Below are 23719 nucleotides of genomic sequence, written 5' to 3'. Positions count from 1 at the left end.
TGTCTTCAAAATTCCATGGGAAATGCATTATTTAAACTGCATATGTGGATTTCTAGTAGTTTTTCCCATCGTCCCATGACTGTTTTGAGTGTTTGAATCCCTGATCTCCCTGCCCCTTCCTGGAAGGACACCCTCCTGTTGCAGGCCCAACCTTCCGATTCTCCAGCACCTCCTTAAAGGTAGCGTCTCCAAAGCTAATCTACGGACTTGGGGAGGCACGAGGCACACAATTCAGTCCACAGCTGCTCCTGAAGAGAAGTCTACTTCAACCCCAGCCTTGCTCCTCTGGACGTAATGTGTTCTTTTTTTTTTTTTTTTTTTTTTTTTTTTTTTTGGACAGGCAGAGTGCACAGTGAGAGAGAGAGACAGAGAGAAAGGAGAGAGAAAGGTCTTCCTTTTGCCGTTGATTCACTCTCCAATGGCCGCCGCAGCCAGCGCGCTGTGGCCGGCGTACCGCGCTGATCCGATGGCAGGAGCCAGGTGCTTCTCCTGGTCTCCCGTGGGGTGCAGGGCCCAAGCACTTGGGCCATCCTCCACTGCACTCCTGGGCCACAGCAGAGAGCTGGCCTGGAAGAGGGGCAACCGGGACAGAATCCGGCACCCCGACCGGGACTAGAACCCAGTGTGCCGGCGCCGCAAGGCGGAGGATTAGCCTAGTGAGCCATGGCGCCGGCTGTAATGTGTTCTTTCTCCTCTCTTTGCCCTTGGCTTTCTGGGACCTGACTGCAGCCCACGTGCTGACTTCTGGATGGCTTTTCTGCTTTGCGCCTCTGAGCTTCTTAGATCTGTGGTTTGGTATCTGTCGTTCGTTTTAGGAAATGCTTGCCCATTATCACCTTAAGCATTTCTTCCCTTCTTTTCTCTCTTGCTTCTCTTTCTGGTACTCCAATTCTGCGTCTGCTACACCTTTAGTCTCCTGGTGCTTGGATGTTCCATCCCACCCCACCTCTTTCTCCCTCCCCTGAGTCTTTCTGTTGCTGAATTTCAGTTTGGGAGGTTCCTGCTATTTTTCTTTCTTTTTTTAAAAAAAGATTTATTTATTTATTTGAAAGATTACACAGAGAGAGAAGGAGAGGCAGAGGGAGAGGAGAGAGAGAGAGAGAGAGAGAGAGAGAGAGAGAGAGAGTCATCTTCCATCCTCTGGCTCACTCCCCAGATAGCCACAACAGCCAAAGCTGTGCCGATCTGAAGCCAGGAGCTTCTTCCGGGTCTCCCACGTGGGTGCAGGGGCCCAAGCACTTGGGCCATCTTCTACTGCTTTCCCAGGCCACAGCAGAGAGCTGGATCAGAAGTGGAGTGTGGGGAGCAACTCGGACTAGACTAAGTTACTCGAATTAAGACTTATTCTATGCATCTGCTCTCCCACAATATGGTGCTGAGAAGGGAGTAACAACTTCTACACAGCTGCCTCTCGCCAACTTGAGTGATGACCTGCAGGAGCTGATCCTGCTCCTGATTGGAGGAGAGCAGCATACTCGGCGTGTGGGTAGCAGAGTTGGGATTGGTGGAAGAGGACTATAAAGGAGGAGAGAGACAACATGCACCAGGAACATCTATATGAAGGAACACCTGTGCAGCCCCCGAGAGAGCCGGCTGGCAGTGTGCCGCTCCCCCGCGGAAGTGGGGAAAGTGGCAGGGGGAACCGCCCTTCCACGGAGGTGGAAGGGTCGGTAGCCAACCTGGGAAGAACCAGCAGCAAACCCGGGAAGGGACGAGCTGACAAAAGAACAACGCAGGGTCCTGTGTCGTTCCTCCGTGAAGAGGGGGAGCGACATAATGGTGCCGTGACTCGGATATGAAGCCTAGGCAGGGTTTAGTGTCGTTCCTCCACGAAGAGGGGGAGCGACAGTGGAGCAGCCGGGACTTGAAGTGGCGCCCATATGGGATGCCAGCATTGCAGGCAGCGGCTTTACCTGGTATGCCACAGCGCGGCCCCCTCCCACCCCCACTATGTTTCAATTTATCTTCACTTAGTTTCCTCCCTGACCCTGCCCAGTCTGTAACAGCCGTGAGAGGGATTCTTCGCTTCTGTAACAATGCCCTTGACCTCAGCAGCTCCCTTTTGCTTTGCTTTCGTGTCTCCACTTACACCACTCAGAAGCTCTGCACACTCTCCACCTCTCCCCAGGAGAACCTGCCCCAGGTTAGCTGTGGTCATTCTGTGCTGTTAGCCTAGATGTGTCCATCTCTGACCATGCTGCTATCTGTGTTGCTTCTGTACCTAGTTCTGAGGATTGATTTGGTTTCTCCAAGCTGTGTGCTTCCCTTTTAGCGTGTCTTGTAATTTTTGGTTGAAAGTTAGACATTTTTAAAAATTTTTATTTAATGTACAAGTTTCATGTATTTCCTATATACAGAGTCTGGAACGTAGTGATACTTTCCACGCTACCCTCCCGCCCACCCTGCTCCAACCCTTCTTGCTCTTCCCTCTCCCACTGAAACAAGCACTAGGAACTAAGGTAAAGAAGGCGTTGGTGTGACACACTCATCTGACTAAGAATCCCGCTCTCCTTGGTGTTTTCTGTAGCTGTGAAAACTGTGGGGCTCAAAGAGTTCTTTCCATCTTCCCTCTCGGCTTTGGGCTTCACAGAGGCGGAGCGCCTCTCACAACTCTCGCAGCTCTAACCCTCTGTTACTACCCTGATTGCTGCGGATGGAAAGTCTCCAAACCTGATGAGCAAACTTCAGTCCTTCTGTGGGCCTGTGTCCCTGGCTAGAGACCTTCAGAGGAGCTCCTCAGCTTTTACCTGCCTCCTATAGGACATGGAGGGACCGGAGGCAGCTGGGGAGGGAGCAGCACCTATCCCACGCTCTGGGGAAGCAGGCCCTGTTGACAGTGACATCCTGACGCATTTCAGGAGGACCACTCTTCTCTTTCCCTTTGGGAGCTGCTAGGGAATCTCTCAGATCATGACCTGGTGGGGTTCCTGGAGGCAAGGCCCATGTACGTGTGGGGCCCCCAGAGGCTCTGCCCCCTTGCCCATGCACACGTAGTGCACAGCAATCCATCCAACACACCTGCTCAGTGTTCCTACCAGGCTCTGGGCCCTGAGCCTTCTGCTGCCTTCTGCAACCAGGTTCCCGAATTCCCTATCTCTGATGCATGCAGGAAAAACTTGCTGATTTTTTATTTAAATGTTTCTTGCTATAGATACAACCATGGTGGCTTCCAAGCTCATCACATGCCTGAACTGAAACTAAACGTCATTTCTGGGATTTGTAACTGAGTTTTTAAAAATCGTGTCTCCCGCTCCCCACCTCCCCCTTGCTCCTCTTCCTCCCCATTCCCTTGCCTCCTCCTCTTCCCCCTCCCCCTTCCTCCTCCTCCCCCTCCTCCCCTCCCCTCCTTCCTCCTCCTCCCCATTCCCTCTCCTCCTCCTCCCCTCCCCCTTCCTCCTCCTCCCCCTCCTCCCTTCCCCTCCTTTTTCCTCCTCCCCTTCCTCCCCTCCCCCTTCCTCCTCCTCTTCCTTCTCCCCTCCCCCTTCCTCCTCCTCCTCCCCCCTCCTTCCATCCCTCCTCCTCCTCCCCCTCCCTCTCTCCCTCCTCCCCCCTCCCTCTCTCCCTCCTCCTCCTCCCCCTCCCCCCGCCTCCTGTCATCCTGCCTGGCCCAGGTCCACTTGTTTCTTGTTGCAGACTCTGATCCTTGCTCTATTCCACAGAAATCAGCAGACACGGTGACATAGGCACTGGCAGTTGCCCCATTTGAGTAGCAGGTGCCTCTGAAGTAACAGCCAGCAGCTACACACACCTTACCTGCTATCGTGTGTGATATTGAGTGTAAGGAGGTAGCAGCTGTTTTGGGCGGTGAACGGACCTCCTGACTTTGTATGACTGCCTGACTGCCCCAGATTCCGTTTTCCCTCTGTGTTCTTTGAATTCCGAGTCGTAGGTTCAGCAAAAGACTTCTTCATTCATTTTTTCCCTTCTCTGCCCCTTGTTACATGAGGCTCACTGGGCTCTCAACCCAGGGCTCTGCCTGCAGATGGCCACTGTCCCCCAGGGAGGGTGAGGCGGCAGCTCTGTCATGGCCCCTCTGGCCGGCGGCAGCAGGTACAGCCTGTCCTCGCCTCCTGCCCAGGGACGAGGGCCACGTCAGCTCCTTGTGGCCTTGGCAGGAGCACTTTGCACACATCCTGCCTTGGATTTCTGATGCATGCAGTTTATCTCACTTTAGAACAAGGGTTATATCCATTTAATTTCTCTTTCAAAGCTCTACATAGCGCGTGCTTGGGGGGGTAGATTAGGATCATGAATGTACAGTACTGTCCTGCCCAGAAGACACGTTTCACTCATCCCAGCAACCTCTCTAAGAAATCTACAAAGTCGGGCTTTATGTACCCATTTCACAGATGCAAAGAGAGGGAAACAGGTGTTCGGGACAGGGCTAGGATTGGAGAGCAGACCTCCTGATTCTGTTAAGCAGGTGACATACAAGCACATGGAGTCTGTGGTACCCAGAGCTCAGCCGCCAACACTTCTTGTCTTTAGAATCTGGGGTGGGAATGGAGGAAGTTCGTGGGGGGGAGCATGTGCCCCATTTATGACTTCATCACAGGCTTTTCCATTGGCCGTCAGTGGTTTCCAAGCCACTGGCTGGGCTCTGTGGTCGTCAGTGGTTTCTGGGCCACTGGCTGGGCTCTGCGGCGCAGTGTCTCCCAGCGCTGGCCCCCACAGTGTCCCCTGCAGCAGAGCTGGTGGGGGTCTCCTTCCCTGCTCTTGGTGCTTCCGTCTCACCGGTTCTCACCTACCCTGCAGGCTCTCCCAGGTTCTCACCCACCCTGCGGGCTCTCCCTCTGCCTCTGCACCTGAGACCAGAACCCCTGCACACAGGCAAGGGTGTTGATGTTTACACTCGCTTGAATTTTATCACTTCCATCACCCAAACCTGTGTGCAATTGAGGGAAACACAGGCGACCTGAACCCTGGAGCCATCTGGTCAACCTGCGGAAGCTATCCCTATCCGTGGTTGACTGTTTACCAAACAGACTTCCCTGAGTGGCAGCCCAGGGGCTGGGGCTGGGCTTGGGTTAATCATTAGGCATTGAACAAACAGCTGGGGCCTTGCTATCACCACTGTCAGGAGCAACGTTTCTACCTGCCACTCTCTGGTCTCTGGCCCAGCCCCAGCAGCAGAGCGGAACTCAGCCGTTGGTTGACCGCTGGGATTTCCAGCCGCGTGGGTTGCCACGCCCGAGCTGTGGCAGGCATGCCTTTCAGCAGGAGGTGGGACTTGTGTGCTCTTGTTGTTGACTCTGCCAGCACCCGTGGGTGTCTCACTGGGGAGCTGGGCTCGAGGGTGGAGCGCGGCTTTAAGGCTTGGAGGGACGTGTGCTTTGGTGAACTCCTGTCTCCGGAGACAGACTTTGGCCTGTCTGCTAATCCTTTGCATAAACACTGCCTTGGGAATGGCTGATGAACAGTCTGCAAAGGCATGTGGGACCTGGGAAACCGGCGTCGTGTCGGTCACTTGTGGTAGCGTCCCTGAGCCGGGCTCTTTCGGAGGCTGGCCTCTGGGGAGCTGCGGGCACAGCTTGAAGCCCTGCACCTGCTCTCAGGGCAGATCCCAGCCATGCAGTCTTGGGACGCAAATGACCGTTTCCCGCAGGGTCTCAAATAGCGATCTCAGCCAGTCGCAAGTATGAAAATGACCATGGGGTCACAGAATGTTGGGCGGAAGCCAGGGCAGCCGTGTTTTCAGTAAAGGAGAGAAAAGAAAGACCGGGAGGCAGATGTTCCAGGATGCAGGGGTGTGGAGGGGCTGCCTGGCGCAGCTCCGAGGAGGAGCCCGCGTGCGCCTCTTCCTAGCTTCATTTTCTGGGCTAGAAGGGAGGTGGACTCACAGAAAGTATTTATACCAGAAAAATGGGTGCACACTGCCAGCCAGGGCTGCCCCAGAGCTCCCCAAACCAGGGAATCACCCATGCGGCCCAAGAGCACCCAGGTCGGCTGGCACCGTGGCTCAACAGGCTATCCCCTGCCTAGAGGCGCTGGCACACCGGGTTCTAGTCCCGGTCGGGGCGCCGGATTCTGTCTGTCCTGGTTGTCCCTCTTCCAGGCCAGCTCTCTGCTGTGGCCAGGGAGTGCAGTGGAGGATGGCCCAAGTGCTTGGGCCCTGCACCCCATGGGAGACCAGGAGAAGCACCTGGCTCCTGCCTTCGGATCAGCGCGGTCCACAGGCCACAGCGGCCATTGGAGGGTGAACCAGCGGCAAAGGAAGACCTTTCTCTCTCTCTCTCTCTCTCTCTCTCTCTCTCTCTCACTGTCCACTCTGCCTGTCAAAAAATAAATAAAATAAAATAAAGAAGGGGACAGAGAAGACGCGGACAGCTGCTAGAGGCTGTTGTTCCTGAGTCCAGGGGGGAAGAGGCAGGACCCTGGACCAGGTGTGTGGAGAATGAAGAGAAGAGAAGGTGTTTAAGAGATGCTTGGAGGGGCCGGCGCTGTGGCGTAGCAGGTAAAGCCGCCGCTTGCAGTGCCGGCATCCCAAATGGGCACCAGTTCTAGTCCCGGCTGCTCCTCTTCCGATCCAGCTCTCTGCTATGGCCTGGGAAAGCAGTAGAAGATGGCCTGAGTCCTTGGGCCCCTGCACCTCTATTGGAGACCTGGAAGAAGCTCCTGGCTCCTGGCTTTGGATCAGCTCAGCTCTGGCCATTGCAGTCATTTGGGGAGCAAACCAGCAGATGGAAAACCTCTCTCTCTCTGCCTCTCAACTAACTAACTAATTAACTAACTAACTAATCAACTAACTCAATAAATAAATAAATAAAGAGATGCTTGGGTGGGGGAAATACGTGGACAGCGAAGGAGTGGGCTTTCACCCTCACCCCAAGTTCCTGGCTCTGGAGCGGGAGTTGAGGATGGTTCTAGTCCCAGGTTAGAGACCCAGCCCTGGGCTGAGGCCATGAGTTTGGCCTGGGATAGGCTTCTACTCTAACAGAGGTGTCTAGCAGAGTTCTTGGCTCTTGGTGGCTCCCATGGTGTCATAAAGAAAACAAAGGGAGAATGGGGACGAAGGAGCGTGCCCGTGTGCGAGCGATGCTGAGCCGGCAGGAAGTGAGGGAGCACCGGGGGCAGGAGTGAAAGCACAGGGCAGGTGGCGGGCAGGGAGTTCCTGCAGAGGAGCCGCGGGGTCCTGCGGGGGATGTGGGGGTGTTCTCGAGTCGAGGTGTGGTGCTGGTGGTTAACGCCACGTGGTTAGGTCACTACAAAGCGTTGAATTGGACATTTGAAATAAGTGAGCTTTATGATATGGAAAATATGCCTCAATAGCTGTTCAATAAAAAATCAAAGAGAATGTCGAATGAAAGAAAACAAGGGAGGGGAACCTTGCAGGAAGACGGCATCCTCGTGTGTGCTGAATACTGATGGGCAGGACAGGACCTGAAGGCTGCCAGCAGGCTGTGGACTGTCAACAGGCAGCTCACGGAAAAACAGCGGCACACGCGGCTGTTGGGTAAGGTGGTACCGGGAAAGCTCCGGACAGGTTTTTAAAATGATGTGTGCATTGTTGTGAGAATACGCATGTGGTGTGCCCCTCCTTGTTCTCAAACAACGAGCCCAAGTCCAGGCGTGTGCTGTGCCCTCTGCGGGGGACGGCAGCTGGGGAACGGACGCCGACGGGCAATTCTATGGCAGCTGCAGGTCCCACGTATGTGTAAACGAGAATTAGCCCGCTGTGTGATCAAACAGGATATTTACTCTGTAAGCCCAAGGTGCTCAGAGAGTGCTGTACAAGTCTTGCTTTCTTCAAATCACCTGCTGGTTACAAAGGAATTCTGGGTCAAGGTCTCACCGTCTTATGGGCAGAGGGTCAGCATGCCATCCTGGAGGGGCACGTAATACGTGCTCAGGAAGTCTAGGCACAGAGTCGGTGCTTGGTGAATACCTGTGGAAGACACAACCTTAGAAGTTGGAAGAGCTGGAGCGCTCTACAAGGCAAATGACAACAGTAGCAAAACTCAGATGTCAAAGAAAAGACCAGATCTACACGGGTTATTTAAAAGCTTTTTCTTTACAGAAAGAGCCTACTAATTCGTCATTTTTATTTTTATTTTTTGACAGGCAGTGTGGACAATGAGAGAGAGAGAGAGAAAGGTCTTCCTTTTTCCATTGGTTTACCCCCCAATGGCCGCTCCGGCAGCGCGCTGTGGCCGGTGCACCGTGCCGATCCAAAGCCAGGTGCTTCTCCTGGTCTCCCATGGGGTGCAGAGCCCAAGGACCTGGGCCATCCTCCACTGCGCTCCCTGGCCACAGCAGAGAGCTGGCCTGGAAGAGGGGCAACCGGGACAGAATCCGGTGTCCAGACCGGGACTAGAACCCAGTGTGCCAGCGCAGCAGGCAGAGGATTAGCCTAGTGAGCCCCATTTTTCTTATTCATTTGATTACTCAAATCAGTCTAGTCTAGTTACCTAAAAACTCTACATAAAAATAAACCATTCTCATACCTCAATCATCTCTGGGAATTTATTTTTGCTGCACATTTTGTCTTATTTCACTTATTGTCATTTGTTTACGCCATTAGTCTGAAATGATATTTTTCTTCTTTATTCCCAGCCCTAACCAATAGATACCTCTGACTTCCAGATTAGGCTACACTCAAGAAAGCAAGCATGTACCAGGGATTTTTCAATCAGACTTCTTCATCTAAATAGCCAGAAAAGGCTGTTGACTTGTGACTTCCAGTCCAACTTTTTAATGAAGCATTTCCACGGAATATAAATGACTTCCTCAAATTGGTTTTTTTAGGAAATGCTTAACTCAGGCCCTTCGATGTTGACTGAATTTCCCGGCCCCATCTTATACTCAGAATAGCAACCCAGTGTTAGTCTCCGCGCGGGAAATTGGAAGCCTCGAATAGAAATACAGTGGCTGGGGGAGGAAGCTGGTGTGCACAGAGAGGACCTAGAAATGACCCGTTCTTGACAGCCTGGGCAGATGTCGGCAGAGATCGGTCTGTGCGAGGTTAGTGGCGTCCTGTTGGAGTGGGCTGCTGCATCTTCTGGCTGGAAATTAATTCATAAGGTGAATTGTTCAGGGCTGGACAGGTGTTTGGGGCTCTGCAGGGTTCACACACAATCGGTGTCTTATTTTACCCCTGGTGAGCGGAGCTCTCCGTTCTGTCCGGATGCGCACAGCACACGGGGTGCTCGGGAGGGCCGACGGCTCGCTTGGTCCCCGCACTTCCGCTCCCACAAGTCGAAGCCGAATGTTTACCAAGAGTCCCTTGTCTCAGCCATTGCCACTACGCCATTGACTTTATAAATACATGGTATGCAATGATGCAACACATCAGACAGAAAAGAATACTTCCGTGAAAATGAGGTGGAACGCCTTGGGAAGACTGGAGAACATGAGTTGTGCTCACGATGTGACTGGCTCCAAGGGTGAAGAGCTCAGCGCCAGGGTGGGCGCGTGTTCTACAAGAGTAGCTGCTGTTTCAGGCGGCTGGTAAGTGCTTCTAACATCTTGCCTGGCTCAAAAAAGCAAAACTGGAAAGAGTGAACGATGCAATATTTGCATAAAAATTGAAGATGGAGCACCAAATCGGAAGCCACACCTCCAGGGGAGTTCTGGGCCTTAAATCCCGAGGTTGGAGAAGTAACCCCACTTGGGTTTTAATCCCAGCGGGACCTTCGCTGCATGCAGGATAATTTCCTGTCGTCCTCACTGTAGTCAGTGTTGTTCCTAACGGGGAGGAGGGCGCTCACCGTGCTCACGAGGCCCCAAGGCAGCCTTTGGACTCCTTTCCTTAAGGTCCTGATATACCCTCCCCCCCCCCCCCGCCCCGGTGTTTGTCCCCAGAATGTTCTCTCTCTCCCTGTGTGTGTGTGTGTGTGTGTGTGTCTCATTCTGCCTCTGGCCCTCCCTCTCCTCCTCCTTTCCCCTCCCCTCCCCCTCCTTCTCTCCCCTCCCCCTCCCTCTCCCCTCCCCCTCCACTCCTTTTCCCCCTCCCTCTCCCTCCCCTCCTCTCCCTCCCACTTCCTTCCTCTTCCCCTCCCCCCTCACTCTCCCTCTCCCCTCCCCTCCCGTCCTCATCCCTCTCCCCTCCCCTCCCCTCCTCATCCCTCTCCTTCCCCTCCCTCCCCTCCCCCCCCTCATTTAATGAGCTCTTATTTATCCTTCAGGACCTCCCCTGTCTGACCCCAGGTGGACGTTGTTCTATCCTGGGTACTGTCTCTGTCCTAACGACATAGCCAGGGCTGTCCTTAAGGCACAGTGTGTGCTGTGCTCCGACGGCTTATTTACCCAATTTATTGTCTTTGGGTTCCTGCAGGCTCAGTCTCCACTGCTCGCCCATTCTCTTGAGATTGAGTTGCATTTTCTCTTTCTTTATATATTTAATAGTTTTGTTGGAACACATCCTAGATGTGTGGATATTATATTGTGGCAACTCTGCATTTTGTTATATTCTTCCAAAGAGTGTTTGACTTGATTTAGCAGATAATTTACTCATCCAGACTAACATTGAAAACTCTGTCTTTTGGGCAAGAATTCAACTTTCAATTCAGTTTATGCATCCTTATCCCGTCTGCTTACAATTTGCCCCATACATATACTGTTCAAGGATCAAATGGAAATTCGGGTAGAGTTCAGACACAACATGTAAATTATCTTTTTCTACAAATCTTCCGTTTAAGATGCACACCAATTTTTACTTATTTATTTTTATTTGAAAGGCAGAGGCACAAAAACAGAGAGGGGGGAGAGAGGGGGAGGGAGAGAGAGAGAGGAGGGGGAGAGAGCGAGGGAGAGACGGAACTCCCATCTGCTGGTTCACTCTGCAAACGCCCACAATAGCTGACTCTACGCCAGGTGTCAGGAACTCAACTCAGGTTCTTCCGTGTGGCAGGTGGGGCTCCCAGGACTTGAGCCATCACTGCCCCCCAGGGAATCTGCAATCAGGAGCGGGAACAGGACTCAGCCCACACACTTGAATGGTGCAGGCTTCCAGGGTGACGTCTTAACCACTGTGCCCAGCCCCCACCCCTGAGCTGTCTATTGTCTTCCCTTCTTGGATCTCCTCCTCATCTACCATGGAGGTTTTAGAAAAATCAATTTATTTATTTATTTATTTTTAAAGATTTATCTATTTGAAAGGCAGAGTTACAGAGAGCCAGAGGCAGAGAGAGAGAGAGAGAGAGAGAGAGAGAGTCTTCCATCCGCTGGTTCACTCCCCAGATGGCTGCAGTGGCTGGAGCTGAGCTGATCCGAAGCCAGGAGCCAGGAGCTTCCTCCGGGTCTCCCACGCAGGTGCAGGGGCCCAAGCACTTGGGCCATCTTCCACTGCTTTCCCAGGCCACAGCAGAGAGCTGGATCGGAAGTGGAGCAGCCGGGACTCTAAATGGCGTCCACATGGGACGCTGGCACTGCAGGAGGTGGCTTTACCCGCTGTGCCACAGCGCCGGCCCCACCACTGAGTCTTTATGGCTTTAGAGGCTTCACCTCCTCGCGACACCCAAGTCTAAAGTCGCAAATATAGGAGACGTGCCCGGTGCTGTTCCTCGCCACAAGTGTCCCCGCTCTTGTTCACTCTCTGCCTTGGCACAGCTGGCTGCTGTAACAGAACACCATAAAAAAAAAACATAGAAACAGATTTCTGACAATTCTGCAGTCTGAGAAATCCAAGAGCAAGGTATTAGCGGACTTGGGGGCAGGTGAGGGTGCACTTCCTGGGTCGCAGATGGCGCCCCCTAGCGGTGGCCTCCCACAAAGCAAGAGGCCAAGGTCTGGTCTGTAAGGGTCACCAGCTGTATCATGGGCTCTCCGTCTGAGCACCTAGTCATCTCTCGATCGCCCCACCCCCTGACGGCATCACGCTGGTCAGGTCGGGTTTAGGGGCACACAAATATTCTGCATTTTTGTTTTTGTTTCTCAGTCTACCCCCCGCCTCCCGGTCTCCTTGCACGCCTGCGTCCCGACGGCGCCTGGCACTCTGAGAGCACGCTCAGGAGAGCGGCTGTGTTGGATGGAAAGAGACAGAAGGGCCTCCCTGAGACCCCAGATACGTCCAAGGGCGGAGAGGAGGCGAGCCTGGTCTCGCCAGTCAGAGAGGTTTTTTTGTAATAATTGCGGACGTCATAGAAGACAGAAAGATCGAAATTAAGAGAGCCTGAGTGGGAAAGCGGCAAGCTCCCGTGAGGGCCAGAGGTAGACAAAGGCAGGCTCCGGGCAGGGCAGCGGCACCCGGCGGGGAGGGGGGGCAGTGGTCCCTGGCATTCCCGGCGTGGCCAACTGGAAACACCACTGGGTTTCCCGAGGACCAGGGGCCCCTTCTAAGACCCCAGGAAGGAGAGGAGGCCCTGCCCCGCCTGCTCCGCACTCCATGGGGTCCGCACCCTGCAGGGCTGATGGTTGCAGCGCCTTGCACCGGGCAGGGCTGGCCTCTGTGGGTCCAACTCCCCTCACAGCCCTGAGCTCTGCCAAAGATGGCCTTCTTCACCATCCCACAGAAGGACAGGGCCCTCGTGGGTCAGGGTCATCTTGGCCATGTCTATGTCAAGGGCAGCCCCTGCCCCTGGGAATTGGAAATACAGATTGAACCATCTATTGGGGAAACGCATCGTGTCCCACGTGCTGATTTTCCAGGACAGGAAGCCCAGAGCCCCAGTGACCTGCCTGCGCCACACACGGGCGATGGGGCTTGCGCCAGGGCTCAGCTCCTCCCACCCTTCCCCCAAGCCACCCGCCGAGGGCCGAGGATGGGCCTCTCACGTGGAGGTCAAGATGCCCGAACCCCACGGGGAAGTGGCCGGCTTTGAGTCCCAGCTCCGCTTCCACTGCCGGCTTCCTGCTAGTGCACACCGCGGGAGGCAGCAGGGGACGGCTCCAGTCCGTGAGTCCCTGTCGCTCCTGTGAGGGACCCGGATGGAGCTCCCAGCCCCAGCTTCAGCCAGTCCTGGCCGTTAGGGACATGCGGGGAGTGAACCAGTACATGGAGACTCTCTCTCTCTCCCTCTCTCCCTCCTTCTCCCTCTCTCTGTGCCTCTCAAATTTCAAAAACAAAGTCTTTAAGAAGTCAGCTCCTGGTGAGGCCCCCCTTGGCCAAGGAAGGTGTACAAGACGCCACCTCCTCCACGCTGGCCACCATCTCCCCTTCCCTTTCGCAGCTGAGCACTTCCTGTGGCTAATCCCCACCACCCGTGTCTGTCCTGGTCCCCGACTGCCCCGCCCTGCAGAGTACAGGAGCCTCGGCCCACAGATGGCCAGCCACCAGGAAGGCAGAGACCATAGCTCATGCCATGGCCAGGCACGTTCCGGGGACCACCTCCTCTGGAATTCCCGCATCATTGTGTCTGCTGTCCTACCCATGCTCAGTGGCTTGCCCTAATCAGCGAGTGACAGAGCTGGGACAAGGAGCCAGGTGGGTCTGACCACCCCCCAGGCCTCCCACAGGCAGCCGACCTAATGCTGCCCACAGAGGAATCCCAGAGAGGTTGCAAATCCTCGCCGGGGACCAGGCACAGCTGGCGTGGCCAGAGCCGCTCCTCACTGGGGTGCCCCAGCGGCTGCCTCGCCTGGCCAGGAAGACAGAGGGCCTCCCTCCCTCCCTCCCTCCCTCCCTCTAACAGAAGCCTGGGCCCAGTGACCCCAGAGTGCAGCGTGGGCGAGCCCGTGTGTCAGTGCCGCTGCTGCCCCGTGATTAACAGATGGCCGTCTGCCCTCAGGGTCAAGTGTGCTCCACGGGCAGGCGGGCGCTCTCACCGGTCTCCCACCCGCCTCCCGTTTCTCAGCACTGCTAACCTTGTCAGCTGGTGTTTCCTGGGCTTCCCTTCCCGAGTTCTCCTAGGCTTCTCGGAGCCTCATGGAGGCAGAGTCTGAGCAAAGGGGGAAGCACTCTTTGTAGTCACTGCTGTGTGCCAGGCACATGGAAAAGGTCATGGCATTCTCTCCCATTACACAGGCAGGAAGACTGAGACTTGGGCCAGCTGGCTCAAAGCCACACAGATGTCTTTTTATTTATTTATTTGAATGACAGGCAACAGAGGAAGAGAGGGGAGATGCAGAGGGAAAGAGAGACAGCTCTTTCATCCACTGGTTCACTCCCCAAATGCCTGCGGCAGCCGGGGAGGGCTGAGTCAAAGCCGGAGCCTGGAGCTCCATCCAGGTCTCCCCTACGGGTGGGGGGCCCAGGCATTTGAGCCGTCATCCGTTGCCTTCCCAGGTGCATTAACAGGAAACTGGATAGGAAGTGGAGCAGCAGGATTCAAACTGCTGGCGCTCATGGGATGCTGGCTATGCAACTGGCAGCTCAACCCGCTGGGCCACGGTGCTGGCCGCTGTGTTTGTCTTTTGCAGCTCCGTCTCTCCGCACTGCATGCTGGAGTCGCGTCCACCCTGTGCGAACCGAGCCCATGACGGCCAGGGCATAGTCCCGCTCCCGCCTTCCTTGTCAGCAGGAATCATCCTCGCCGTGTGTTGGCTGCCGGGCTAGGAGCTGGTAATGCAGCTGCGACCACTGCAGACGGAACTCCAGGCCTTGGCTCTGCCCCCTCCCCTCCAGGGAGGCACAAACACCCCGCCAGGGACGGGCCACAGAGTGCGTCAGCCACTCTCCGTGCCGGGGGCGAGGAGAAGGGAGTGTGACACGCTGGCCAGGGCGTGGAGGAGAGGGTGGCTGTTGTAGCCTTGGACGAGGACATCGAGGACGGAGCGCACGTCTGGGGGCCTGAGGAGTGGGCACTGGTGCGGGTTCAGCTCCTCCACCTGTGCGAAACAGGAAGTGGCTCTGCGACTCCGTTTCCTTCCCCGCGCCGTGAGCACGCAGAGGAAGATTCACATCTCTGATGGTTTCATGCAGCAAATTTTTCTTTTCCGATTCCCACAAGCTGGTGACATCGATAGCACAAAGGCGACCGTGACAGAGGAAGCCTCGTTCTCATTGGCTGCATATCCTTGTAGGGAAGACGGCAAGAAACAGAGGAACAGGTGAGCGGTGTCGTCCCTGTGGGACCCAGGACCTCTGGGTGACTCCCGCTGGGTGAGTGCCGCACCAACCCACCTGCTTACGAGGTCGCCTGCAGGCAAGCACTGCCCCGTCAGGCCTCACCACAGGACAAAGAAAACACTCAGCGGCTAACCAGTCCAACCCCGCCATGCAGGAGAGGAGGCTCAGCCTTGTGGCTGAGCTGCGGAGGCGGGATGACTGAGACCCGAGGACCCGTGCCAACGGGCAGCCGGCAGGTGCATGTACACACTGGAACCCTGGGAAGGCACTCCTCCCCCGAGAGCAGGCTGGAGCTTGCAGGAGGCATGGCTGTGCACTTGCACCCCTCCCACTTGGGCAAACAAGTTAGTAGTAGTTCTACATGTTCCCTGAGGGCAGTCAGTGTAGTCCGCCTTGACTCCTTTCTGGAACCAAGCCATTTAGTCCTGTTCTTAGCTCCTTAGTGAGAGGAGGGAGGGAAGGGGGGAGGCAGAATTGGGGGAGAGAAAGGGATGCTCCCTTTAAGACTTGCTATAAAACATCTCACCAAGATCACCACCCAGGAGTGGATTCCTGGGATCCCCAAAAGGCACCCAGTACCTTCTCTGTCACTTTTGCTTTTCTAGAGACTGAAGGAAACGTGCTTGGGGCACTACTGTATCGGGGAAGGGGTCTAAGCTTCCCTCACAATTACCTGCACTTTGTTCCCTCTTGTCCCAGGGTTAATGGAAATCCAAGTTCAAGGGCTTCACGTTGGAGGTGCAGAAACTTGAGTCTGTAAAACAGCGTCAGGTCACACGGACTGTAGGCTGCCCTGAACACCACGCTCCCTCGTCTCGACTTAACAGATCGCACTTCTTAGAAACGGCAGTGGCTGCTCACATGCGTGGAGGCGCAGATCCGGGCTCTTGCTGGCTTCATCTCTTTGAACTTGATGGCTGAGATTCTGGAGGGAGGGGCTCACTATCCCAGCGCTGTCTGGGACCATGGAATTGGGATGCCCAACTCCGGAATTCACCATCTAAGGCTGCCGAGACCAGAGTTCTCAATAAAAGGGCTGCTTTGGTTTCCCTGTGGCCTCGGACTTATGTCTTCTTTTTCATTTGGTTCAAAACGTGGTCTGGGAAGAGGAGTGCTGCTGGCTGGGCTCTCAGACCCCAAGGCCCTTGGTTTGCACGGCTGCAGGTTTGTAGCCTCCTCCCCTCCCCCCCACCAGGCCTGCAGGTTTGTAGCATCCGCCTCCCCCCATCTCAGAAAACACTGTATGAGCCTTGATGAGCTCCCAGAGGGTCTTGGCCACCCCAGGCCCACGGAAAGGGAGGGGCAGCCCTCACCAGAGTTCACCAGGGCATGAAGGGCTGCGCTTACGAATCCGCAGGCCCAGAGCCCACACAGCTGATGGAAAACGGACTTGGGAGCCCGGCGTCCTTGCTGAATGCGCCAGGCAGGTGCCTGGCCTGGTCAATGCCAGCGTTAAAGACAGGTGTAACGGGGGTAGGGGTAGGGGTGATAAGGGCACAGGAAGACTTACTAGTCACGGAGTTCAGGGGGAGGGACCTCATCCTGGCTAATGAAACACTAGAGTCCCCGACACAACGCGAACACACACGCCCACAGCGCGTGGCAGCACTCACTCCGTAGAATGCGCTGTTTCTGTCCACCCTCGCTCAGGATGGTGGTTTCTCGAGACGCCTGTCTGCCACCTCCTCGCGCTGTCAATGGAATAAACCCTCTCTCTCCTTTGTCTTCAGACCTCGTCCTTGTTACTCTGATCCAGCACCGTCAACAAGGACATGAGCCACTGTTGACCTCCCCACCGACGACACAGCAGACGATGGACAAAGTGTTCCCTGTCGTGACCTTGTTTGCTGTCACCGACGTATCCACGAGCAGACTGAATCCCAGAGAGATGAAGAGAGCTTGGGGCCGGCGCCGCGGCTCAACAGGCTAATCCTCAGCCTAGCGGCGCCAGCACACTGGGTTCTAGTCCTGGTCGGGGCGCCGGATTCTGTCCCGGTTGCCCCTCTTCCAGTCCAGCTCTCTGCTGTGGCCCAGGAGTGCAGTGGAGGATGGTCCAGGTGCTTGGGCCCTGCACTCCATGGGAGACCAGGAGAAGCACCTGGCTCCTGCCATCGGATCAGCGCGGTGTGCCAGCCGTAGTGCGCCGGCCACGGCGGCCATTGGAGGGTGAACCAACAGAAAAGGAAGACCTTTCTCTCTCTCTCACTGTCCACTCTGCCTGTCAAAAAAAAAAAAAAAAAAAGAAAGAAAGCTTGGTCAAGAAACACACCACATGGGTTGGTGGGGGTAGGGAGAGACAGAGACAGAGACAGAGAGACAGAGAGGCGAGGGGTAATCTAACAGGAGCACACACTGTGCTGGTTAATAGCCTGGACTCGGGCACTAACTAGCCTGGGCTTGAACTTGGCCCACCTGGTTCGATTCTTTTCTGCATCCATAAAATAACGACGCCTATCCATCAATTGCGCCAGTGCTCAGAGATGACAATGCTTGAGCTTAGAACAGGGTCCGGACCTAACATCTACTCAACAAATGCTATTGAGGATACCATTTGCTTTCCTTACCCACAATTCCTTCTGTGCTACGTGCTGGCAAAGTTGTCAAGTAAACCATTTTTCTGGAAGAACCGTGATTGCTCTTGAAATGTGTCGCTGGCCGGTGGGGGAGGACGCTGCCCCTTCCCACGGGCGGAAGCCCTGCACCACACCTCCGCTCCCTGCGTGCTCACGGACTCTGCTCCCCGTTTGTTCATTCGCTCAGTCGACTCCCGCTGAGCATCTCACGTGGGCCCGCAGACTTTCTGAACTTAGCAGTGCACAAACGGAAATGCTTCTAACCTTCACGGAGCCTGTGTTCACGTGAATGACGCGGGGTTTCCTACTTGTCAGGGCCTCTGCAGGGATCTGGGTCTGGGCACTGTGCCCTGGTCGCAGGTTCACAGCCAGCAGGGCTGCACCGGGAAGAGGAGCCAGGAGCGACGTAAGCTGATCCGTGAGGCCGGGACACAGGACCCAGCACAAGGCCTGGGTCTCGATGTTTGTGTCTCAGTGAACTTCATACAATGAGCCCCTCACCCTCCAGGTGGGGGAATGAGGAGGTGGGGGCTTAGGGAAGGGATGCGTGGCCTTGCAAACCCCCACCCCTTCTGGCTTGCGAGGACACTGAGGAGCTGCCATCTGTGAGCCGGAAACAGAGAATGCCTTGACCTTGAATTCCTAGCTGCCCAATCTGTGAGAACTCCGGTTCTGGGTGGTTGATGAGCTACCGGGTTTGTAGTACAGCCCGTCAGGCAGACTGGCCCCACCTCGCCGGCAGGTGTGCACGGTGCTGTGCTCCTCTGTGCGGGCTCAGTCTCAGGGGGGCCGCGGTGGGAGCTGTTCAGCCCTGCCTGGGACTGGGGGGGGGTGGTTTGCCTCATTCTGGAGTCTGGCGTCAGGAAACCCGGCTGCTGTGAGTGAGGTTTTTCAGAAGACCCGTGGGAAAGCGGCATGGAGACTTCTACCAAATCTACGTTGGTGTAACCTGTTTGAGATCCATGTCTACAGCTTTTTCATACTATGCATTTTCCATGAACTTTTTGAAGAGCCCTGCAAACCACCTTCCGCATCGTCAGCTTTGTCAGTGAGGACGGGGAGGGCCTTCCCACCTGCCTCCTCCTGCCATCTGTCTGGTCTCTCCACACTTGACCTTGGGGGGGGGGGTGTTTTGGGCTCTCCTCAATGCTATCAGAAGGCTGTTTTCTTCGGAACCGCGTTCTGTGCACATGGAAAACATCTTTCAAGTCGCTAGTGAGGACGTTCCCATCCCACGTGAGCCCAAGGCTGACTCGCGATAGAACATCTCCCTCCTGCAGAGGAACACAAGCCCCCGGAACCGCTGAGGCCGGCATCAGGCAGAGTCGGCGTAAAAGGTGTGTTCAGCCACTTGCGTGGGCGTCTTCCGTTGCCTGTTTACGCTGCGCGGTGAGCGTTACTCAACTGTTAATGGTAAACATTAAATTGTAATCATCGCTCATTGCACTGAACATGTCTAAGTACACATTTGATTCATATGTGAGCAGCACCCAGCCTCAGACGTTCTCAGTTCAGGCTTGGCAACACCCATGAGGCCTTAGTTCAAAAGGGCATCACCATGGTTTGGTTTTGTTTTGTTTTTAAAGATTTATTTTATTTATTTGAAAGACAGAGTTACAGGGTGAGGCAGAGATAGAGAGAGAGAGGGGTCTTCCATTCGCTGGTTCACTCCCCATTTGGCCGCAATGGCCAGAGCTGCACCGATCCGAAGCCAGGAGCCAAGAGCTTCTTCTAGGTCTCTCATGTGGGTGCAGGGGCCCAAGGACTTGGGCCATCTTCCACTGCTTTCCCAGGCCATAGCAGAGAGCTGGATCGGAAGTGGAGCAGCCGGGACTAGAACTGGTGCCCATATGAGATGGTGGCACTGCAGGCGTGGCTTTATCTGCCATAGCATGGTCAGTGTGTTTGTACCGCGATCTAGGGTTTGCTAGACTCTGGTTCACATCCCACAGGACTTCCCAATGACCTCACTCCTGTTCCCCTCCCCCAGCGGCCTCCTTCCTGTTCTTTTCAGTGGCGTCTTTTCCCTCTGGCCACAGCTCCTCCTGCCTGAGCGACCTGGTCGGACCTGCTGTTCCCGCTTGGAGACCTCTGGGCAGCTCTCATGACCCAACTTCCTCCTAGGGCACAGTCCTTTTCCTCACACCAGTGGAGGGGGCAGTGACCGGCAAGGTGAGACATCTGTTTATGTAACCACGGACCCATGTGACTCCCTGACGCAGTGATAGAACCCTCACTAGGCACTGGTTCTGTAAGGATGATCACGGAACCCTGCGGAGAAACTACAACTCAGACAAGGATCAGTGGTGTCTGAGAGGCCCGCTGCCACTTTCTCCTCCTGTGCTCAGGGCAGACATTGATAATCAATCACAGCATTTTGCCCTGTAGAACGCAGACTCAGCATCGTGTCCATTTCCAGCGACCACTCTAAGCTCCGACATGTGATGAGATGCACCTGCAGCACTCAACGTCAGAGACGCACTTAAGGGTGGGTGTGGAGAGGAGAGAAGTGATGGGTTGCCCTCGATAGACCCTCTGTTGTAAAACCTGCTTAAGGGGCTTCTTGAAGTGCAAGCGTTATTCTAACCACCTTATGTTAATGTCTTCTTCTTCACTCCAAGTTCTTGCCCCCACAGAGAAAAATGGGGGCAAACACACAGGGGACCAGTAAGAGCAGAGACCATTCATTCATGCTTGAGTGTGGGCCACCCCACATGGAGAGAAACCCATCGTGACCCGAAAAGGATTCCCAGTCAAGGTCAAGAGCAAATGAAGCCCCCCCCACACACACACATTATCAGTCACTTTTATGAGATAAGGGGTGGGATGTGGGTGGAGTTTAGGGTGGGGAGTCTCGTGGCGCCACCACATTTAGGTTTATTTCCACATGGCCATCATGGTGTCTTCCGCTTCCTGGTCCCGGGTGAGACATAGGCGCATCTTGGGAAAGTTGATGTACTCGACTGACAGGTAAGGGGGCAGAGTTACAACACAGGGCGGGCAGAAATTCCAGCTCACCTGCCCCATCTACTCACACGCTCCCAGGCACTGTGCTAAGGTGATGTCGTGCAGCGTCTCCCATGGACCTCACCACCACCGAGTTCAAACACAGGAGGCTTAGGATAGCAGTTGCAACGGCTCTCAACCAGCGATGGGTGTGTGAGTTCAAGGTCAAACGAACCCCAGCACAGCGTAAGTTTCTGAGAGCGAGCCACTGGGACATTTCCTGCTTCTCTGTGATCTGTTTGTCATCCAAACCGAGAAAAAACTGTGTCACTGGGTTGTCACTGGCACCTTCAGTCTGAACACCGACGGTCACCTGGCACCCGCGGAACAGGGGCAGCTTGCAGGCAGGTGGAGTTCTCTCGGGCAGAAGGTTGGCAGTGAGACCCTTCAGACGAGGGAGGCCGCGTGTCTGCTCCTGTGGACGTGAGGACCCCGTCATCTGAGACAGGGAAGCCATCGGTCTGCCTGCCAGGAGGAGGGACCATGACCATCTCTCAGCTCAGCTGTGGTTCATCTGGTCGTCTCGTGGGAAAATCCAGAACAGATTTGTCAAACAGAGAGGTGAGTTCCACACTTGGCTTTCACAAGCCAAAGGGGTCTGTGTTCCTAGCCCGCCCTTCACGGTGATGGCAAATGTTGCCACGTGGTTCTTTCTGAACACGCAAGCACACTTCATCCGTCGCCTCAAGGTAAAGGTGACATTTTAACAAGCAGCAAAGCCTTTCCGGAGAAACTTGTATATGAAAAGAGCATTTTGGAAACGGTTTGAGTTTGTCATCTGTTGGTACAAACCTATGAATGTGACACATATCAGCCACTCTTGAAAAAGTTGGAGATAGCGTTTCCCAAAGAATCTCCGCAGTTCTCCAAGCCATTTGCTAAAAATACTGACAGCCTCAGCAGCGGTGCCAGGTTACTTTGTAACAACGACTGATAGGCATCAAGGCAGATCAAAATTTCCTAGGCAAATTTCAATAAAATTTGCATAATTTGCAAATAAGGCTACAAACTAAGCTCTCGTGATTTAACCTTGGCCAATGATAACATTTCTTCTGTTGTTTCCGCTTCCCTCGGTGAGGAAGGTTTTTCACTTCTGACGTCCTGGAAGCCGAGATCTGAACCACTCTGTCTCAGTGTAGAGCCTGCCGCAGCTGGCTTGTCAAACCGTTCTCATCACAACGGATTTAACAAAGATCCACCGAGCCACCGCTCTTGCGAAAACACGTTAACTCCTCTCAATCAAAGCAAAACACGTTCGCAGTGCCGGAAGAGAAAATTCAACTCAGTTTAAGAATCTGATTTCGTCTCTCCCCCTCGTTTCTCAGGTAGGGTACACTGGCAGACTAGTCCACGTGTGTCATTTACAAACAGATATGCATCTATTGCAGCGTGTTTACAAACCCCTTTCATTAAAGAAAAACAGCCAACGAGTGGTGTTTGGAGCCTGCTGCAGCATCCTTGCATCTTCAAGAACAATGGTCAGGGGCGAGCATTTGCTGTCATGGGTGAGAGATGCCTGTGTCCCGCACCAGAGGTCAACTTCCTGCTCCCCTCCTGACTCCAGCTTCCCGCTAGTGCGCACCATGGGGGTAGCAGGCAATGGCTCAAGTAATTGGGTCCTTGCGCCCACGTGGGAGAGCCAAGTTGAGTTCCTGGCTCCTGGCTTTGGCTGTTGTGGGCATCTGGGGAGTGAACCAGGGAATGGAAGGGCTTTCTCTCCTCTTCCATTCAGAGTGCCTGAGTTCAAGTCCTGGCCCCCTCCGGAGTGCGGCTTCCTGCACATGGGAAATCCAGATTGAGTTCCAGACTACTGGCTTCAGTAGGCATTTGGGACATGAGCCGGTGGGTAACAGCTCTGTCTCTCAAATAAAATACATAAATAGAAATTAGGAAATGAAAACAAATGGAAGCTCTTAAAGAATTAACAAACTGGGGCCAGCACTGTGGTGTAGCGGGTAAAGTCGCCGCCTACAGTGCCTGCACCCCATATGGACGCCGATTCAAGTCCCGGCAGCTCCACTTCTGATCCAGCTCTCTGCTATGTCCTGGGAAACCAGTAGAAGATGGCCCAAGTCCTTGGGCCCCTGCACCTGCATGGGAGACCTGGAGGAAGCTCCTGGCTCCTGGCTTCGGATCAGTTCAGCTCCAGCCTTTGCGGCCAAGCGGTGAGTAAACCAGCAGATGGAAGACCTCTCTCTCTCTCTCTCTCTCTCTCTCTCTCTGCCTCTGCCTTTCAAATAAAATAAATAAATCTAAAAAAAAAAAGAACCCAATTGAGTCTCCCACTGGGGGTGGGGGCAAGCACTTGAGCCATCGCTGCACATTAGCAGGAAGCTGGAACTGGAAGTGGAGCTGGGACTCAGACTAAGGCACTTGGATGTGGAATGCAGGCTCCCACCAGGAGCTGTAACCTCTGTGCCAGTTGTGCCAGCACCGGGCCCTCCCACCCCCAGCTCCTTCCTCACCTGAAGACGCTGCTGTGAGGCCAGTATAATCTTTGTGGCAACATGCTGATGCGATTATTATTATTTCAACTCATGCAAAAGAATTGGAAATAAGAGACACAGCCCATGCGCTTGAGAAGTGTATGACCCAGAGGATTGGATGAGGAATCAAACAGAGAGATGACAAACGCCCAGCCAAGTCCAGCACACAGTGGGCTAACACTTCACAGAGATGCGGTCACCTGGCCAGGGGGTGCGGGGGCCTCCAGACCTCAGAGCCAGGGGGCACTGGTCTGAGAGAGCTCCCGGGGGTACCCTGCCTAGGAGGGGTGTGAGTCAAGTGTCTCCCACGGGGTTGTGGCCGGTTCATCCCAGGGGGACCTTGGCCTGGGGCCGAGGCCACGGGCTGCCTGGGCTAAAGGGGACAGCAAGTCCAGGGCACAGCAGAGGGTGAGAGAGGCGCTTGCCAGGGGACAAGAAAGTCTAATTGGATTTGCAACACTGTAATGAGCCACTCCACAGTGGCTGAGACGAGGGACGTGATGTGATTGAAAATGCATCAGAGGAAGACGTCGCAGACAGCCCCAGGGAAGGAAGCAGCTGGCTGCAGGCGGTGCACGGGGAGACAGAGTCTGCCCTGCGGGGCTAGAACAGGGGGTGGCGGAGGGGGCACCGTGGAGAGGAACACGGCCCCCACTGGACCAGGCCCCACTCATGGGGCCGGGGCGGTGTCTGCGGGGGGCGGGGGGGGC

The sequence above is a fragment of the Oryctolagus cuniculus genome, chromosome 8 (genome assembly GCF_964237555.1).
Source record: "Oryctolagus cuniculus chromosome 8, mOryCun1.1, whole genome shotgun sequence".
Lineage (NCBI taxonomy): Eukaryota > Metazoa > Chordata > Mammalia > Lagomorpha > Leporidae > Oryctolagus > Oryctolagus cuniculus.
This window is presented reverse-complemented; position numbering follows the sequence as displayed.